The 16938-nt window shown below is 48.5% G+C and overlaps 1 long non-coding RNA gene across 4 annotated transcripts in view; it reads right to left on the bottom strand.

Annotated features, from left to right (window-relative positions):
• The window catches only part of LOC127492129 (uncharacterized), a 65176-nt gene that overhangs the window by 33950 nt on the left and 14288 nt on the right, over nucleotides 1-16938 (bottom strand). For all 4 annotated transcript variants that reach the window (XR_011378923.1, XR_007921219.2, XR_011378924.1 and 1 more), the window contains 2 exons: nucleotides 6600-6734; nucleotides 695-4595 (listed from right to left, as the gene is read on the bottom strand). This is a non-coding gene — a long non-coding RNA (uncharacterized lncRNA). The remainder of the gene's footprint in view (nucleotides 1-694; nucleotides 4596-6599; nucleotides 6735-16938) is intronic.

Raw genomic sequence — 16938 nt, 5'->3', positions numbered from 1 at the left:
AAAAACCAAAAGAGAGGCTGCCTCTGGGTGGGGGAAGAGGACATCCTGGAAGTGGCCAGAAGGGAACTTTTTAAAATGAGAGAAATGTTCTGTATCAAGGTGCTAAGTGCATGGGTACCTTCTATTTTCAGAGCTTATTGAACTGTACTTTTACGACTTGTGTGTTGGGGCCAGCACTGTGTTGTAACATGAAGCTGCTGCCTGCAGTGCCAGCATCCCACATGGGTGCTGGTTCGAGTCCCGGCTGCTCCTCTTCCAATCCAGCTCCTTCCTATGGCCTGAGAAAGCAGTGGAAGATGGCCCAAGTGCTTTGGCCTCTGCATTCATGTGGGAGACCCAGAAGAAGCTCCTGGCTCCTGGCTTTGAATCAGCTCAGCCCTGGCCATTGAGCCTTTTGGGGAGTGAACCAGTGGATGGAATACCGGCTGATTCTGATTCTCTCTCTCTCTCTCTTTCTCTCTCTGCCTCTGCCTCTCTGTAACTCTGCCTTTCAAATAAATAAATAAATCTTTAAAACAAAAAAGAAAAAACCTGTGCGTTTATCGTATGCAACTATCCCAGGATTTTTTTTTTTTTTTAATATGATTACTTCATTGCTTCAGCTCCTTTCAGGCTTCCCCGGGGAATCTCACCCTTACTAGCCAACTTTTCCTCCGACAGAAATTTCTGCTTACTGTATCTGATCACTACTCACCTTCACAGGAAGCAGGAAAAATTCACAAGTTTGGAGGGAGGCCGGCCAGTTTCAACCAGCTGCGCGAACCTGGTCACCACCTCCACTGACCCGTCCAGAGAGTTGGTTGTCTTAGGAGTCAGAGACGGCAAGCAGCGCCCCAGTGTCACAGAGGTGTCGGGAATCCCGGGCCTGGGAGGAGCGTGCGGAAGGCCATCCCCTGCTGGCCACTCTGTGTGTCTCCTCACCTCCCAAAGGCAGCGGCTGGGCCCCGAAAGGTCCTGCAAGGCTTCAGGAGGGGCTGCGCACACAGGCATGGACACTCGGTCCTCTCTCGGAGCTGTCGCCTTGGACTGTTGACCCCTCCTGGTGTAGGGGTGCTATTCTCTCTCTCGCTGACTGCTTCAAAGCCTCCTCAGCTGCCTCGTTCAACCCTCCAGCCCCTCTCTCCACGGCTGCCGGACTGTCCCTTTCGAACTGCAAAATGTCCGGCTGCCTCCCTCTCCGCGGGCTCCTCTTCAGAGAGGCCCCGGGGCCGCATCCCCGCGCACGCGGTGGGCTGGCCTGGCCGCCTCTCCTGCTCCTCCTCGCTCTTTTGATTCCTGTCAGTCGATACCGTCCCATGTACACAATGGTCCACGTAATTGCCGTTCCCACATAATCCCGGGCCCACGCCAGAGCGTTAGGCGGACTGGAGAGGACGCCAAACCTTTAGTGGCGACCGTCACGTGGACAGGAAGTGGCCGAGGCCCCGCCTCGGGGCAGTTCAGCGTGCGCGCCTGAGCCACCACCTCCTTCCTCGTGCGTTCCGCGCCCTGGGTGCTGCGGTAAGGGCTCTGGCCCACAGCCCTGACATCCCCCTCGGCCCTGAGACCCGCCCTCCGTGGCCTGCCTGGCTGTTGTGTTCTCCAGGAGACACAGCGGCGAGGCTAAACACTCCCCCTTCCCCCACATCATTGAACTTAGCCAAAGCAATGAGGGTTCAGCACCAATGCTCAGCGCCTGGCACGAGCCTCAGGCCTGGGCACACACACCCTGTCCTCCTCTTTGGCCGAGGAAAGCTCTGTCATCCTTGGCCGGAGCATCACGCACGCTGAGCACCTGCTCAGCCGGGATTCCAGCGTTTCTCACACGTGTGATGTCACAGCTGTTTGGTTGAGCCACTGCTGCCTTTGCCAGGAACTGTAAGCTCCGGAGTGGAAACCAGACTGTTCGTGGTCCACATGGAATCCTTGGCTCCTACGGTCATGCCTAGCATATGTGCAGTGCCTCCTGTGTATTTGTTGGATGAGGGCCGCTTTGGATTTTGTACCACAATTTGTTTGGGGCATGAAAGGTCAACTACATTGGGGTGAAGATTCTGACACTGATGGATGGAGAAAGAATCCTAAGAGAATCTGGAAAAGGCAGACAAAAGATTTTTTAGAATAAATGAACATTCATCTGTTCGAGAAAGGGCAGATATTTAAATAGAAGATGAAAAGGTTGGGAAGAATTAAAATGTGGGATTTAAACGATTTTAAGTGCTTTTCATCTCCTCTCTTCTCCCTTCTTTGCTCTCCCCTCTACTCCCGTCATTTGTCCATGCTCATGGACGTGAGGAAATGCTACTTTTTTATGAATTTCTTTCTTTATAGGAGCTGTGAGTATCTGGGATTTTCTCATTATTTACTTAATACTCCTGCTAAGAAAAGCTGCCTTTATTAGCTTCTCTTTGTTGTGTGACCCAGAAAAGTAGATTTATGGAAATATGTTACATAAGTGGAGCCAAATCACAAGTGGATCTTCTTGCAGTGTACAATTCTGAGACATTTTGTACTCTTGTTGCAATATACAGAACTTACAATATCAATATATTCACTACTGCAATTTTTGTTTTTATTTATTTATTAAATGTATTTATTTATTTGAAAGGCAGAGTAAGAGAGACAGAGAGAGAGAGGGAAAGGCAGATAGACAGAGAAGGGAGAGATTTTCCAGCCACTGGTTTTCTCCCTAAATGGCCACAACAGCCAGGACTGGACCAGGCTGAAGCCAAGAGCCATCTAGGTCTCCCACATGGGTGGCAGGGGCCCAAGTACTTGAGCCATCTTCTGCTGCCTTTCCAGCCACGTTAACAGGAATCTGGATTGGAAGTGGAGCAGCCAGGTCTCAAACAGGCACTCTGATATGGGTTACGAGCATTGCAAATAGTAGCGTAACCCACTGTGCCACAATGCTTGGCCCTATGTGCATTTGCATTTTATCAAAGTAGTATATACTCAAAGCTTAATGATTCAAGTGTGGAAGCACAAAGCACAGCAGTTCCCTGTGCCCAGCATACCCCTTTCCTGTCCTTGCCCTTTTCAGAGGCAACTACTTTCAGCTCTCGTTGTTGTTCCTGTTGGCATTTCAATAAGTTCGTGGTTCTAAACTATGTGCTGATGCTGTTTTCATGTCACTTTATCGACTTAGCCACTATTTATTGACGTCCTATCCTTCTCATCCATCATCACATTCTCTCCCTTTCTTCTCGTGCCCTTCCCCAGAGTGTAATATTTCGATAAACCCAGTTTCCCTGTTCACATTATCCTGCTGATGCAAACATCATTTGCAGGTAAGAATTTCATGCACTGTGATGGTTTTCTTACTTTCTGCTTTCTTTCCTTTTTTTTTTTTAAAAAAGATATTCATTTATTTTGAAAGTCAAAGTTACAAAGAGAGAGAGGGAGAGACAGGGAGACTTATCCTCAATCCTCTGGTTCATTCCCCAAATAACTGCAACAGCCAGAGCTGGGTCAGGCCAAAGCCAGGGGCCAGGGGCCAGGAGCCAGGGGCCAGGAGCCAGGAGCCAGGATCTTCATCCAGGTATCCCATGTAGGTGGCATGGGCCCAAACACATGGGCCATCTTCTGCTGCTTTTTCCAGGCACATCAGCAGAGAGCTGGATTGGGAGTGGAGCAACTGAGTGCTAATGGGAGCCCATATGGGATGCCAGCATCACAGGTGGTGGCTTTACCAGCTGTGCCACAATGCCGGCCCCTACTGTTTTCTTAGAGTCAGTAATTCTGTTATTCCACCATTTGCTTATAAATAAACTCCTGACTACCCACATGCCCTGCAGCCACCCCTCCCAAGGCCAGGCAGATCCAGATTCTCTTGGTGAGTCCCTTCTGGGGTCTCGTTTCTTCCTGTTGGGGTGGCTACTGTCTGGGTTGCTGCAGCTGTCATCTGTGGTCTTCTACCCTTTTCCCATGTGACTTCCCTGTTCCTATATCTTCCTCTTCCTTGGTTTACTCCCTTGTTTTGCAGGAGCTCATCCTTCAGTTGTTCTTTCTGATTCAGAGACTGGGACATAGATTTCCCCCCACCTCCCTGCTGGCCCACCCCTTGCCTGCCACTCCTGTCTCTGAGGCTTGTGTTCCAGGCTGGACTGGCTGCCCTTGTGCCCACTTGTCATCCTGCACCCTCTTTAGCCACCCTGGAGACCCCATTTGCTGTGCTTTTCCTTTGGATCTCCAGATCTCTGGACCCCAGTTTTTTCCAGTTTACTTCCCCATTTTAGTGGAAGACACCCATAAGATACTTTCTACATGCATTGTGGTTAGAAAAGGGGAAACTGGGGCTCCATAGCTAAAGGAATGCTCCAAGTCTCAAACGTGAATGACAGACTGACTTGCTGACCTGGGTGGCTGCACACCCCACAGCACCACACACAGAGGGTGAGAGGAGAGGTGAGAGAAGAGGGGAAGTCTCCACCCTGGTGTGGGAGGAGGAGACCTGGACACTTGGGGACCACCTGGACATGGTCAACTTGGAAGATGCCTTCTTGAGCCTCCTGCTTTGGGTCAGCCTGTGGCATCCACTTTCCTCTCCTTTTTCTGGGCTTTAGGTTCATCATCTATGTGAGTCTGGGGGGCCACCAGTGAGACTCTAGAGGGAGCTGTTCAACAAACACAGGAGAGTTTTAGTGGCAACTCTTTTCTATGTGGCTTAACTTTAGTATTTTTATACTTATCTTTTAATTCAATTCCTCACAAACTTCAAAAAATATGTATTTAAATTTGTTTGAGAGAGAGAGAGAGAGAGAGAGAATATCTTCCATCTGCTGGTTCACTCCCCAAATATCCACAACAGCCAGGGCTGGGCCAGGCTGAAGCCAGGAGGCAGGAACTCCATCTGGGTCTCCCATATGGGTGTCAAGGACCCAAGTTTTTGAGCCACCACCTGATGCTTCCTGGGGTTCACATCAAAAGAATTTAGAATTGGAAGTGGAGCTGGTGTTCAAATCTAGGCACTCAGCTAGACTAGAGGATGCAGATGTCCCAAGCAGTGTCTTTTTTTTTTTTTGACAGGCAGAGTGGACAGTGGGAGAGAGAGACAGAGAGAAAGGTCTTCCTTTGCCGTTGGTTCACCCTCCAATGCGTGCTGCGGCCAGCGCACCGCGCTGATCCGATGGCAGGAGCCAGGTACTTATCCTGGTCTCCCATGGGGTGCAGGGCCCAAGCACCTGGGCCATCCTCCACTGCACTCCCTGGCCACAGCAGAGAGCTGGCCTGGAAGAGGGGCAACCGGGACAGAATCCGGCGCCCCGACTGGGACTAGAACCCGGTGTGCCAGCGCTGCAAGGCGGAGGATTAGCCTAGTGAGCCGCGGCGCTGGCCCAAGCAGTGTCTTAACTGCTGCACCAAGGACCTGCTCCTTTTTTATTTTTCTAAAAAAGATTTACTTATTTATTTAAAAGTCAAAGTTACAGAGAGAGAGAGGGAGAAACGGAGAGAGAGAGATCACCCATCCACTGATTCACTCCCCAGATGGCTGTTACGACCAGGGCTGGGCTAAGCTGATGTCAGGAGCCAGGAACTTCATCTGGGGTTCCCACATGTATCTGTCATCTGGGGTTTCCACATGGGTGGCAGGGTCATCTGCTGCTGCTTTTCCCAGGCCATTAGCAGGCAGCTGGATCGGGACATGAATTGGTGCTCATATGGGATATTGGTGTCACAGATGGTGGCTTTACCTGCTATACCACAATGCTGGTCCCTTTTTTAAATTTTTTTAAAGAAAAAACAACCAAAGAAGAAGGTGAGACATTGACACATAAATGACTAACAGAAATTAAAGGCAAGTAATTTCAACACAGACATACTATTGTATATTTTAATCCTATATACTTATGTCTCTCCATATTAATATTTTTTCTCTGTGATTTTATGACAATGTAAATTCAATTAAAGCTTACTTTAATCAGCAAAGCCAGAGAGAAGAAACACCAGATAAATAGATGTGAACATTTTAATTAGCCAGCTTATACATCTCATGTAGCTACCATTTTCAAAGAAATATGATTTGGCATCCCTTCTTGAGCGTTTGTGGTTCTGTGTATGTATTTTCACTGCTTATACAGTTTATCTATGCTCTGTATTTTTTTTCAATCAAGAATGAAATTGACAGGAATCTTACTCATTGTCAAAATGCAAATCCTTTTAGACACTTGAATGAAGAGGTTTAGTGAGTTTTTGAGGCTACTCTTGCTCAACAAAGTTTCAGAACAGACCGGAAACACTGGGAGGCCCTAGTTGACAGTGCCAGAGAATTCTGGGATGGGAGTAGGTGCTTTCAAAACAAAGGTCTGGCTGCTCCTTTTCCAATCCTCTGTCTCTGAATTTCTGCTCCATTTCTTATTGGATCTCACAGCAGCAGTGTTAGTGATGTACTGCATACACCGAGCACTGTCCCGAGCCCTGGGCTCACACGGATTCGTGGGGAAAGAGGTGCTGTGAGTCTTCCCATTCGCACAGGGCTGAGGGGACTCGCTCAAGGCCACACACAGCTGGCAGGTGGCAGCAGGCAGGGGCTGTGTCTACCTTCCTGTCTTTTCCACCATCCCCTCCTTCAGAAGCCTCCTCCCTCTCTCCAGGTTCCACCTGCTTAAGCTGAATCTTACCTGGCCTGGTATAGTTCAAACATATTTTCCTTGAGAAACGCTAGTGGAAAAAAGAGCTTCTTGGGGCCGGCACCGTGGCTCACTTGGTTAATCCTCCGCCTGCAGCGCTGGCATCCCATATGGGCGTCTATAACTCTGTCAGATTTAAAAAAAGAAAAGAAAAAAGAGCTTCTTCTTTTTCTGCATTTTCCCATTGCTTACCTGTACCCATCTCTTTCCCTTTCCACTTACCCTTTCAAGGTCCCAGATGTCTTTCAGACCTGTAACTCCTGGGGAGCCTGAAAGTGGCTGACAGGAGCCGGCATTGTGGCACAATGGGATAAGCCATTGATTGCAATGCTGGCATCCCATTTCAGAAGGCTGGTTTTGAGTTCTGGCTGCTCTGCTTCTGATTCAGCTCCCTGCCAATGCACTTGGGAAGGCAGCAGAAGATGGGCCAAGTACTTGGGTCCCTACTACCCATGTGGGAAACCAGGCTTGAGTTCCTGGCCCTTGGTTTCTGCTTGACCCAGTCCTGACTGTTAGAGCCATTTGGGAAGCAAACCAGTGGATGGAAGATCTCTCTCTCTCTCTTTCACTCTGTCTTTCAAATAAGTGAATGAATTTTTATTTTGAAATTGGCATTTTTTTAACTTTTATTTAATGAATATAAATTTCCAAAGTACAGCTTATGGATTACAATGGCTTCCCCCCCATAACGTCCCTCCCACCCGCAACCCTCCCCTTTCCCATTCCCTCTCCCCTTCCATTCACATGAGGATTCATTTTCGATTCTCTTTATATACAGAAGATCAGTTTAGCATACATTAAGTAAAGATTTCAACAGTTTGCTCCCACACAGAAACATAAGGTGAAAAATAATAAATGATTTTTTAAATGATGATGAAATCAGATCAGACCTATTGTCATGTTTAATCCCAGTGAGAGTCAAGTTGGGAATTGATAATTTCTTCTTTTTTTTTTTTTAAAGGAAGATCAGTTTAGTATACATTAAGTAAAGATTTCAACAGTTTGCACCCACATAGAAACACAAAGTGAAATATACTGTTTGAGTACTCGTTATAGCATTAAGCCTCAATGTACAGCACATTAAGGACAGAGATCCTACATGAGGAGTAAGTGCACAGTGACTCCTGTTGTTGAATTTACAAATTGACACTCCTGTCTATGGCATCAGTAATCTCCCTATGCAGCAGTCATGAGTTTCCAAGGCTATGGAAGCCCCTTGAGTTCTTCGACTCTTATCTTGTTTAGACAAGGTCATAGACAAAGTGGAGGTTCTCTCCTCCCTTCAGAGAAAGGTACCTCCTTCTTTGAAGACCCGTTCTTTCCACTGGGATCTCACTCACAGAGATCTTTCATTTAGGTGTTTGTTGTTGTTGTTTTTTTTTATTTTTTATTTATTTTTTATTTATTTATTTATTTATTTTTTTTTTTTTGCCAGAGTGTCTTGGCTTTCCATGCCTGAAATACTCTCATGGGCTTTTCAGCCAGATCGGAATGCCTTTAGGGCTGATTCTGAGGCCAGAGTGCTGTTTAGGACATCCACCATTCTATGAGTCTGCTGAGTATCTCGCTTCCCATGTTGGATCACTCTCCCCTTTATTTATTCTATCGGTTAGTATTAGCAGGTACTAGACTTGTTTATGTGCTCCCTTTGACTCTTAGTCCTTTCATTATGATCAATTGTGAACTGAAATTGATCACTTGGACTAGTGAGATGGCATTGGTACATGCCACCTTGATGGGATTAAATTGGAGTCCCCTGGTATGTTTCTAACTCTACCATTTGGGGCAAGTCAGCTTGAGCATGTCCCAAATTGTACATCTCTTCCTTCTCTTATTCCCACTCTTATGTTTAACAGGGATCACATTTCAGTTAAATTTCAACACTTAAGAATAACTGTGTATTAAGTGAATGAATCTTAAAAACAGAAAGAAAGTGGCTCAGATCTGAGGAGGTGGACAACTGAGCCGACAGATTGTATCCAGTGGGGGCAGTGCTAGGTTAGAGCTCTGGACAAGGGCACTGCGTGCACAGGAGGTCCCAGGCTGAGGAGGTCCAAGAAAGCTTCCTGGAGAAGGTGTTGCTTTATGTGAGTTCAAACTCAGCGAAGTCAGTGGTTGTAGAACTGAAAGGTTTTCTTGGATGAGGATTTGTGCTCCCAGGCCAAGAGGTTTAGGGAACTGAAGCAGTCAACACAGGGAGAGGTCAGGATGAGCTCCTCAGCTGTGTACTCACTGCAGAGTCTTGGCTTGTGTGGCAGCGACTGGCATGGGCTGACCTCATGGAGCCTCACTCAGGATGGAGACCTCCAGAGAGCAGGAGGCCAAGGCCATCCAGTGCTCCCCCTGGCTGAGAAGCAGGTGGGGATGGGGAGCACTACTGGGCAGGGGAGATTAGGGGGCCAGCTAGCTCCCTTAGGGGATTCTTGCTTGGGGCAGTGAGGAAGATGTGGCCAGGACCCATGACCACTCAAATCCTACAGAAACCCATCAAGCAGACTCATGCTTTTCTTGGTTCCATCCATTTCCTGCCACACCCTGGGACACAGGATGGCTCTCAGGTTGTCTACACCAAAGCATGGGGACAGCAGCAGACCTGATACCTTAGCAGCTGCACCTAGCTTCACTCCTCGCCAGCCCCTTTGTTGGCCTCCCTGGAGGTGGTGCCTCCCACATGGGCTAGGAGGGAATGGGAGGCACTGTGACCACGATGGCCAATCTGCCAGTCTCCCCAGTGCTGAGCCAGGGGACCTCATAACTGCAGGTCCCAGAAGGGGAGCGGTAGTGGGGATGGGGCTGAGGGCCACAGGTCACTGGGTGGGAGCTGAGGGCATTTGATGTGTGAATTCAAATCATAGCATTCAAAGGTAAAGAAATTTGCTCCACCTAACATCCCTCCCCTCCCACTCCCTACAATGTTATCGCTTTCTGACCGTAAACACATGGAACCATTATCAGACGCCACTTCCTCCAAGGACCTGGCTGTCATCAGAGATGACCTCACCTGGAGCCAGGCTCCAGCATGGAGCACTGCTCTTCACCTGCTTCTGAGAGCGCAGAAGAGTGCAACCCATGTTCTGAGTTCTTCTCTGTCTGCTGGGGACATAACAGAGAATGAAATGACAAGAACTTGGCCTGTAGGAAGCTTAGGTTCTACTGGAGGGGAGAGGCCATGGGCAAACAGGGATCCTAAGATGTGCAAGGTGCAGCTGTGGTCTGCATGTGGTTGGAGGGCCGCCTGGATTCATGTGTTCAAATGTAAGTCCTGTTGTGAGGCACTAAGAGGCTGGAAACTTAATAGGACTTCAGAGCCTACAGGTGGCATCTGTGGGAGGTGATGAGGTTACTCAGCGAGACTGAATCCTGGTAATCTGTAAGAAGAGAGACAGAGACGCTGAAGGACACACACCCAGGTGGGGTCCCTGTCCTGCCTCGGGCCTCTGCCAGCAAGAACACCTAGAGCTGTGAATGAAATAAACCTATTTTCTTTGTGAAGTTACGTAACCTTGGGTATTTCATTATGATAACACTAAACAGACTGAAACAGATGGGGAGTGTGTTGAAAAATATATGTACACAGCCGGCACCGCGGCTCACTAGGCTAATCCTCCGCCTGCAGCACCGGCACACCGGGTTCTAGTCCCGGTCGGGGCGCTGGAGTCTGTCCCGGTTGCCCCTCTTCCAGGCCAGCTCTCTGCTGTGGCCAGGGAGTGCAGTGGAGAATGGCCCAAGTGCTTGGGCCCTGCACCCCATGGGAGACCAGGAGAAGTACCTGGCTCCTGCCATCGGATCAGCGCAGTGCGCCGGCCATGGCGGCCATTGGAGGGTGAACCAACGGCAAAAAAGGAAGACCTTTCTCTCTGTCTCTCTCTCACTGTCCACTCTGCCTGTCAAGAAAGAAAAAAAAAAGAAAAATATATGCACACATTATGTGTGTGATGTATATGTGAGCATGTGGGAGAGTATGTGTGCATGTGTGTTGGAGTGTGTAAGCATGTATGTGGGTTGTGTGAGCATGTGTTTGTGTGTGCTAGCATGTTTATGGTTGTGTGAGAGAGGGTGTGGGTGTGCTTGAGTGTGTGTCTGAGGATATATGTGTGTGAAAGCATGAGTGAATGTGTGAAAAAATCTTTTCTTTAAAGATTTGTTTTATTTATTTGAAAAGCAAAGTTAGAGAAAGAGGGAGAGAGAGGGAGAGGGAGAGAGAGAGAGAGAGAGAGATATTTTCCATCCAGTGGTTCACTCCCAAAATGGCCACAAATGGAGCTGAGCCAGGCTGAAGGCAGGATTCAGGAACTTCTTCTGGGTCTCCCACGTGGGTTCAGGGGCCAGAGAACTTGGGCCACCTTCCTCTGTTTTCTCAGATACATTAAAGAGAGCTGGATCAGAAGTGGAACAGCTGGGAGTCAAACTGGTGCCCATGTGGGATACTGGTGTTGCAGGCGGCAGCTTAACCTGTTATGCCACAATGTCAGCCCCTCTGTTGCTATCTGTACACTGGTTAATCAGAGTCCTCAGATCTGGAGGCAGTGAAAGAGGACTCTGGCCTCTTTGTGGGTAGAGCCAGAAGGTGCACAGACTGTGAGGCTGGAAGTAAACATGTCAGTCAATTACAAGCACTAAGGTTGCTAGCTAAAGCATATAAATTGATGTATTTGTCATGGACTGAATGACTGAGCTCCTCCCCTGTTGCAGTGGAATCGTTCTGAGAGGAGGAGCATGGTGGGGGCAAGAGGTGCAGAGTCACCACACAGACCCCAGGAGTCGGGTGAAAGCAGGCCAGAGGTGAGCAGCCCACAGACTCGTTTATTTCAGTTGCTACAGCAGCTTATATAGCCTAGGCAGCTAATCCGGTCAAGGGGCGGTATATGCCCTAACCAGTCACAGCCTGTTGCCAGTCTGGCTCTGTTACCAGCAGCCATCTTGGCATGGCCTTCTCATTACACCACACTCCCCATCTCCCCCTCCAGACTTCATCACCCTAAGGTGATGAATTAGAAGACTGGGCTTTTGGGGCTGGCGCTGTGGCATAGTAAGTAATGCTGTCGCCTGCAGTGCCAGCATTCCATGTGGGCACCGGTTTGAGTCCTGTCAGCTCCTGGCTGATCCAGCTCTCTGCTGTGGTCTGGGAGAACAGTGGAAGATGGCCTAAGTCCTTGGCCCCTGCAACCAAGTGGGAGACACATGGAAAGCTCCTGGCTCCTGGCTTTGGAACGGTGCAGCTCTGGCCATTGCAGCCATTTGGGGAGTGAACCAGCAGATGAAAGACCTCTCTCTCTCTTTCCCTCTGCCTTTCAAATCAATCAATAAATAAACAAATCTTTAAAAAGGAAGAAGTCGGGTGGGGGAGAAGACGATGAGTGGGCCTTTGGGAAGTTATTGGGTCATGCAGCTGGAGCCCTTGGGACAGGACTGGTGTCATTTCAAGGGGCTCAAGAAATCAGAGCTCTTCTCTTCCACTGTGGGAGGATGCAGCCAGCCAGAAAGCAGGCCCTTGCCAACACTCCATTGGCCCGTACCTAGTCCTCAGACTCCCAGGCCTCCAGAATTGTGAGCAACAAACTCCTGTTGTTTGTATGACATCCAGTTTAAGACAGTTTTAAGTGTTTTTTTTTTTTAAGATTCATTTATTTATTTGAAAGGCAGAGTTACAGACACACACACAGAGAAACACACACACACACACACAGAAAGAGAGATCTTCAATCTGCTGTTTCACTACCAAAATTGCTGCAACAGCCAGAGCTGGGCCAATCTGAAGCCAGGAGCTTCTTCTGGGTCTCCCACGTGGGTCCAAAGGCCCAAGCACTTGGGCCACCTTCCACTGCTTTTCCAGGCCATAAGCAGAGAACTGGATCATTAGAGGAGCAGCGGGACTCAAACCAGTGCCCACATGGGATGCTAGCACTGCAGGTGGCAGGTCGAGGCTTAACCTAATATACCACAGCATTGGCCCCAGTTTTAAGTTTTTGCCTTGTCTTTCTTCAGGCCACAAACACTTCTGAACTGAGTCCACTCTCCTCTGTGTTGTGAGAATTTGCAGAGTTCCCTGTCAAGGTGCAAGGGCAGAGCAAGGGCAGATTTCTCGCATGTGAATTTTTTAAAAGATTTATTTATTTATTTGAAAGTCTGAGTTACACAGAGAGAGGAAAGGCAGAGACAGAGAGAGATAGAGAGAGAGAGCGAGCGCGCGCTCTTCCATCCAATGGTTTACTCCCCAATTGGCCGCAACAGCCAGAGCTGTGCTGATCCAAAGCCAGGAGCTGGATCTTCCAGATGGGTGCAGGGGCCCAAGGATTTGGGCCATCCTCTACTGATTTCCCAGGCCATAGCAGAGAGCTGAATCAGAAGTGGAGCAGCTGGGTCTTGAACCGGTGCCCATATGGGATGCCGGCACTGCAGGCCAGAGCATTAACCCGCTGTACCACAGCGCCAGCCCCTCACATGTCATCTATCAGTTTCCAAAAGGAGACCATGATGCCTGTACAGGCCACGGCAGGCAAAGCACCTTGGGCCCTCCTGTCTTCTGAACCAGGGACTCGAGGTACTTGTGAAGCTTCCTCCTGCCAGAGAAACCAAGGCGCATTCGATGTGCAACACCTGGGGTGGCAACCCCCAAAGTAACTGGGCACTTTCTAGAGTTGGAGGCACTCAGTCGGCTATGGGCAGGCCAAGGATTTTTCTCACTTGTGGTGCCATGAATATTCTTTCTATCTACTCAGATTTCTTATGTGGAAACATTAGTATCTCTTGGGAACAACTGGCTGTCATGGACTGCATCATAGCACTGTGTGTTTGGGACAGAAGGCTTAGTACTTGTGGAAGAATATAAGTAACTTCAGTTTCAGCAAATAAAAAACAAACACAGTTCATGAGAACAGCCTCTTTTGGAGTGGGAAGCTCTTAACACGATTGAAGCGTATTTTTATTTTATTTTATTTTATTTTATTTTATTTTATTTTATTTTTTGACAGGCAGAGTGGACAGTGAGAGAGAGAGACAGAGAGAAAGGTCTTCCTTTGCCATTGGTTCACCCTCCAATGGCCGCCGCGGCTGGCGCGCTGCGGCCGGTGCACCGCGCTGATCCGATGGCAGGAGCCAGGAGCCAGGTGCTTTTCCTGGTCTCCCATGGGGTGCAGGGCCCAAGCACCTGGGCCATCCTCCACTGCACTCCCTGGCCACAGCAGAGAGCTGGCCTGGAAGAGGGGCAACCGGAACAGAATCCGGTGCCCCAACTGGGACTAGAACCCGGTGTGCCGGCGCCGCCGCTAGGCGGAGGATTAGCCTAGTGAGCCGCGGCGCCGGCTGAAGCGTATTTTTAAAGATTCTTTTATTTACTCATTTGAAAGGCAGAGTGAAGAGAGAGAGAGAGAGAAAGAGAGAGAGAGAGATGAGAGAGCGAGCTCTTCCACCTGCTGGTTCACTCTAAATGGCTGCAACATAAAGGGCTAGGCCAAGTTCTAGGAATTCCATCCTGGTCTCCCACATGGGTGGCAAAGGTCCAAGTACTTTGTCATCTTCTGCTGCCTGACCCAGTGCTTTAGCGGGGAGATGGATCAGAAATGGAGCAGCTAGGATTCTAACCAGTGCCAATTTGGGATGCTGGCATGGAAAGTGGTGACTTGACCCACTGTACCACAATGCTGGCCCCTAAAGTGGCTTTTAAAAGTAAAACATTTTTTTCTAAAGCGCATTTTGCTAAGTTTTATATAATTTGTTTATTATATTGACATCTAACAATAAGATAAACCCCCACACCTTCCTTAGATTCTTGATTTTTTTTTTAAAGATTTATTTATTTATTTGAAAGGGTTACACAGAGAGAGGAGAGGTAGAAAGAGTGGTGTGGGTGTTTAGCCTTAGGGCATAATCTTAACTATTTATAATATTGTATGCAAGTTTGAAACATTCTTCAAATTTAGACCAAATGCCAAGAAGGATGTAAAAGAATCTTAAATTTTTTAAAAAAACTCAAGATTTTGGGGCCGACGCTGTGGCGCAATGGGTTAATGCCCTGGCCTGAAGTGCCAGCATCTCATATGGGCACCACTTCCTATCTAGCTCTCTGCTAGGGCCTAGGAAAGCAGTAGTAGATGGCTCAAGCCCTTGGGTCCCTGCACCCACATGGGAAACCCGGAATAAGCTCCTTGCTCTTGGCTTCAGATCAGCGCAGCTCCAGCCATTGTGGCCAATTGGGGAGTGAACCATGGGATGGAAGTCTCTCTCTCTGCCTCTCCTCTGTGTGTAACTCTGACTTTAAATAAATAAATAAACCTTTAAAAAAAAAACCCTCAAGAATCTAAGGAGGGTGTGGGTGTTTAGCTTAATGGTTAAGATGCCAACATCCACATCTGAATGCCTGGGTTCAATTCTTTCTTTCTTTCTTTCTTTTTTTTTTTTTTTTTTTTTTTGACAGGCAGAGTGGACAGTGAGAGAGAGAGACAGAGAGAAAGGTCTTCCTTTGCCGTTGGTTCACCCTCCAATGGCCGCCGCGGCCGGCGCACCGCGCTGATTCGATGGCAGGAGCCAGGAGCCAGGTGCTTTTCCTGGTCTCCCATGGGGTGCAGGGCCCAAGCACCTGGGCCATCCTCCACTGCACTCCCGGGCCACAGCAGAGAGCTGGCCTGGAAGAGGGGCAACCGGGACAGAATCCGGCACCCCGACCGGGACTAGAACCCAGTGTGCCGGCGCCGCTAGGCGGAGGATTAGCCCCTAGTGAGCCGCGGCGGCGGCCTAACCTGGGTTCAATTCTTGCTTCAGCCTCCTGACTGCAGCCTCCCATGTAGACTTGGATTGAGTTCCAGATTCCTGGCTTTAGCCTGGCCCAGCCCCAACTGTTGTGAGCATTTGGGGAATGAACCAGCAGATGCAAGTGCTCTCTCTCTCTCTCTTCCAAAAATAAGCTAAAGATGCTTCCATAAAAGACTAGATGAAAATGACCACTTAGGGGCTGGTGCTGTGGCATGTAAAGCTGCTGCCTGCAGTGTTGGCATCCCACATGGGTGCCGGTTCGAAACCTGGCTGCTCCACTTCTGATCCAGCTCTCTGCTGTGGCCTGGGAAAGCAGTAGAAGATGGCCAAGTCCTTGGGCCCTGCACCCATGTGGAAGATCCGGCTCCTAGCTTCAGATCAGCACAGCTCCAGCTGTTGCGGCCAATTGGGGAGTGAGCCAGCAGATGTAAGACCTCTCTCTCTCTCTCTGCCTCTCCTCCCTCTGTGTAACTCTGACTTTCAAATAAATAAATAAATCTTTAAAAAAAAGAAAATGACCATTTAATTTGAAAAGGTAAGACTACAAAGGAGGACTATCAGATTTACAAAATCTATAGAATTCTATAAAAATGGAAGTGATAAGCAAACTCCAGAAGCATTCCACCTCTGTGAGTGGGCATTCTCCTTGGGTGCTTCCAGAACACTTTGCTCAGAGACTTTCCCTGCCTTCCAGCTACAGCATCATGCTGTCCAGCCTGTCTTTCCCATTAGACTGTGACTTCCTCAAGGGTAGGCAGCTTGATGTTTGGATCTCCTGTGACAGCACAGAGCCTAGTTCAAGATTTGTACTGAATCGAAGTTCAGTGAGCAAATGAGTGAGTGAAGGGCTGTGGTGAACAAACAGCACTGAACGGAGGGTATGCCCCATGGCAAAGCAGGCACAACAAAAGTGCTATTTCACAACCAGTGCAAATAGATGCCACTCGTCATTCTCAAGGATACGTGCAGGCTAAAAAAAGACCTTGTTCAGAAAAGATTTTAATTAGCTAATGGGTGATGGCTTCCTCAAAGGATTATTTGAAGGAAACTATGAACAGAAAAGATAAATTATGTCATTAACATACAAGGGAACTTCAAAAAGTCCATTGCAAAATGTGTATTATTATTATTATTTTTTTTGACAGGCAGAGTGGACAGTGAGAGAGAGAGACAGAGAGAAAGATCTTCCTTTGCTGTTGGTGCACCCTCCAATGGCCGCTGCGGCCAGCACAACACGCTGATCCAATGGCAGGAGCCAGGTACTTATCCTGGTCTCCCATGGGGTGCAGGGCCCAAGTACTTGGGCCATCCTCCACTGCACTCCCTGGCCACATCAGAGAGCTGGCCTGGAAGAGGGGCAACCAGGACAGAATCCGGCGCCCCAACCGGGACTAGAACCCGGTGTGCCGGTGGCGCAGGCAGAGGATTAGCCTATTGAACCACGGCGCTGGCCAAAATGTGCATTATTTAACAACCATGCACGGATGTAAAATTTTTTTGCACCAAAATAAACTAATCTTTAAACTCTATTTTTTCCATGCATTAAAAATATTTATTTATTTGAAAGGCAAAGTGATGAGAC

The sequence above is a fragment of the Oryctolagus cuniculus genome, chromosome 9, assembly GCF_964237555.1.
Source record: "Oryctolagus cuniculus chromosome 9, mOryCun1.1, whole genome shotgun sequence".
NCBI classification, from domain to species: Eukaryota; Metazoa; Chordata; class Mammalia; order Lagomorpha; family Leporidae; genus Oryctolagus; species Oryctolagus cuniculus.
Note: the sequence above shows the minus strand (reverse complement) of the source record. Positions and strands in the feature narration are given on the sequence as shown.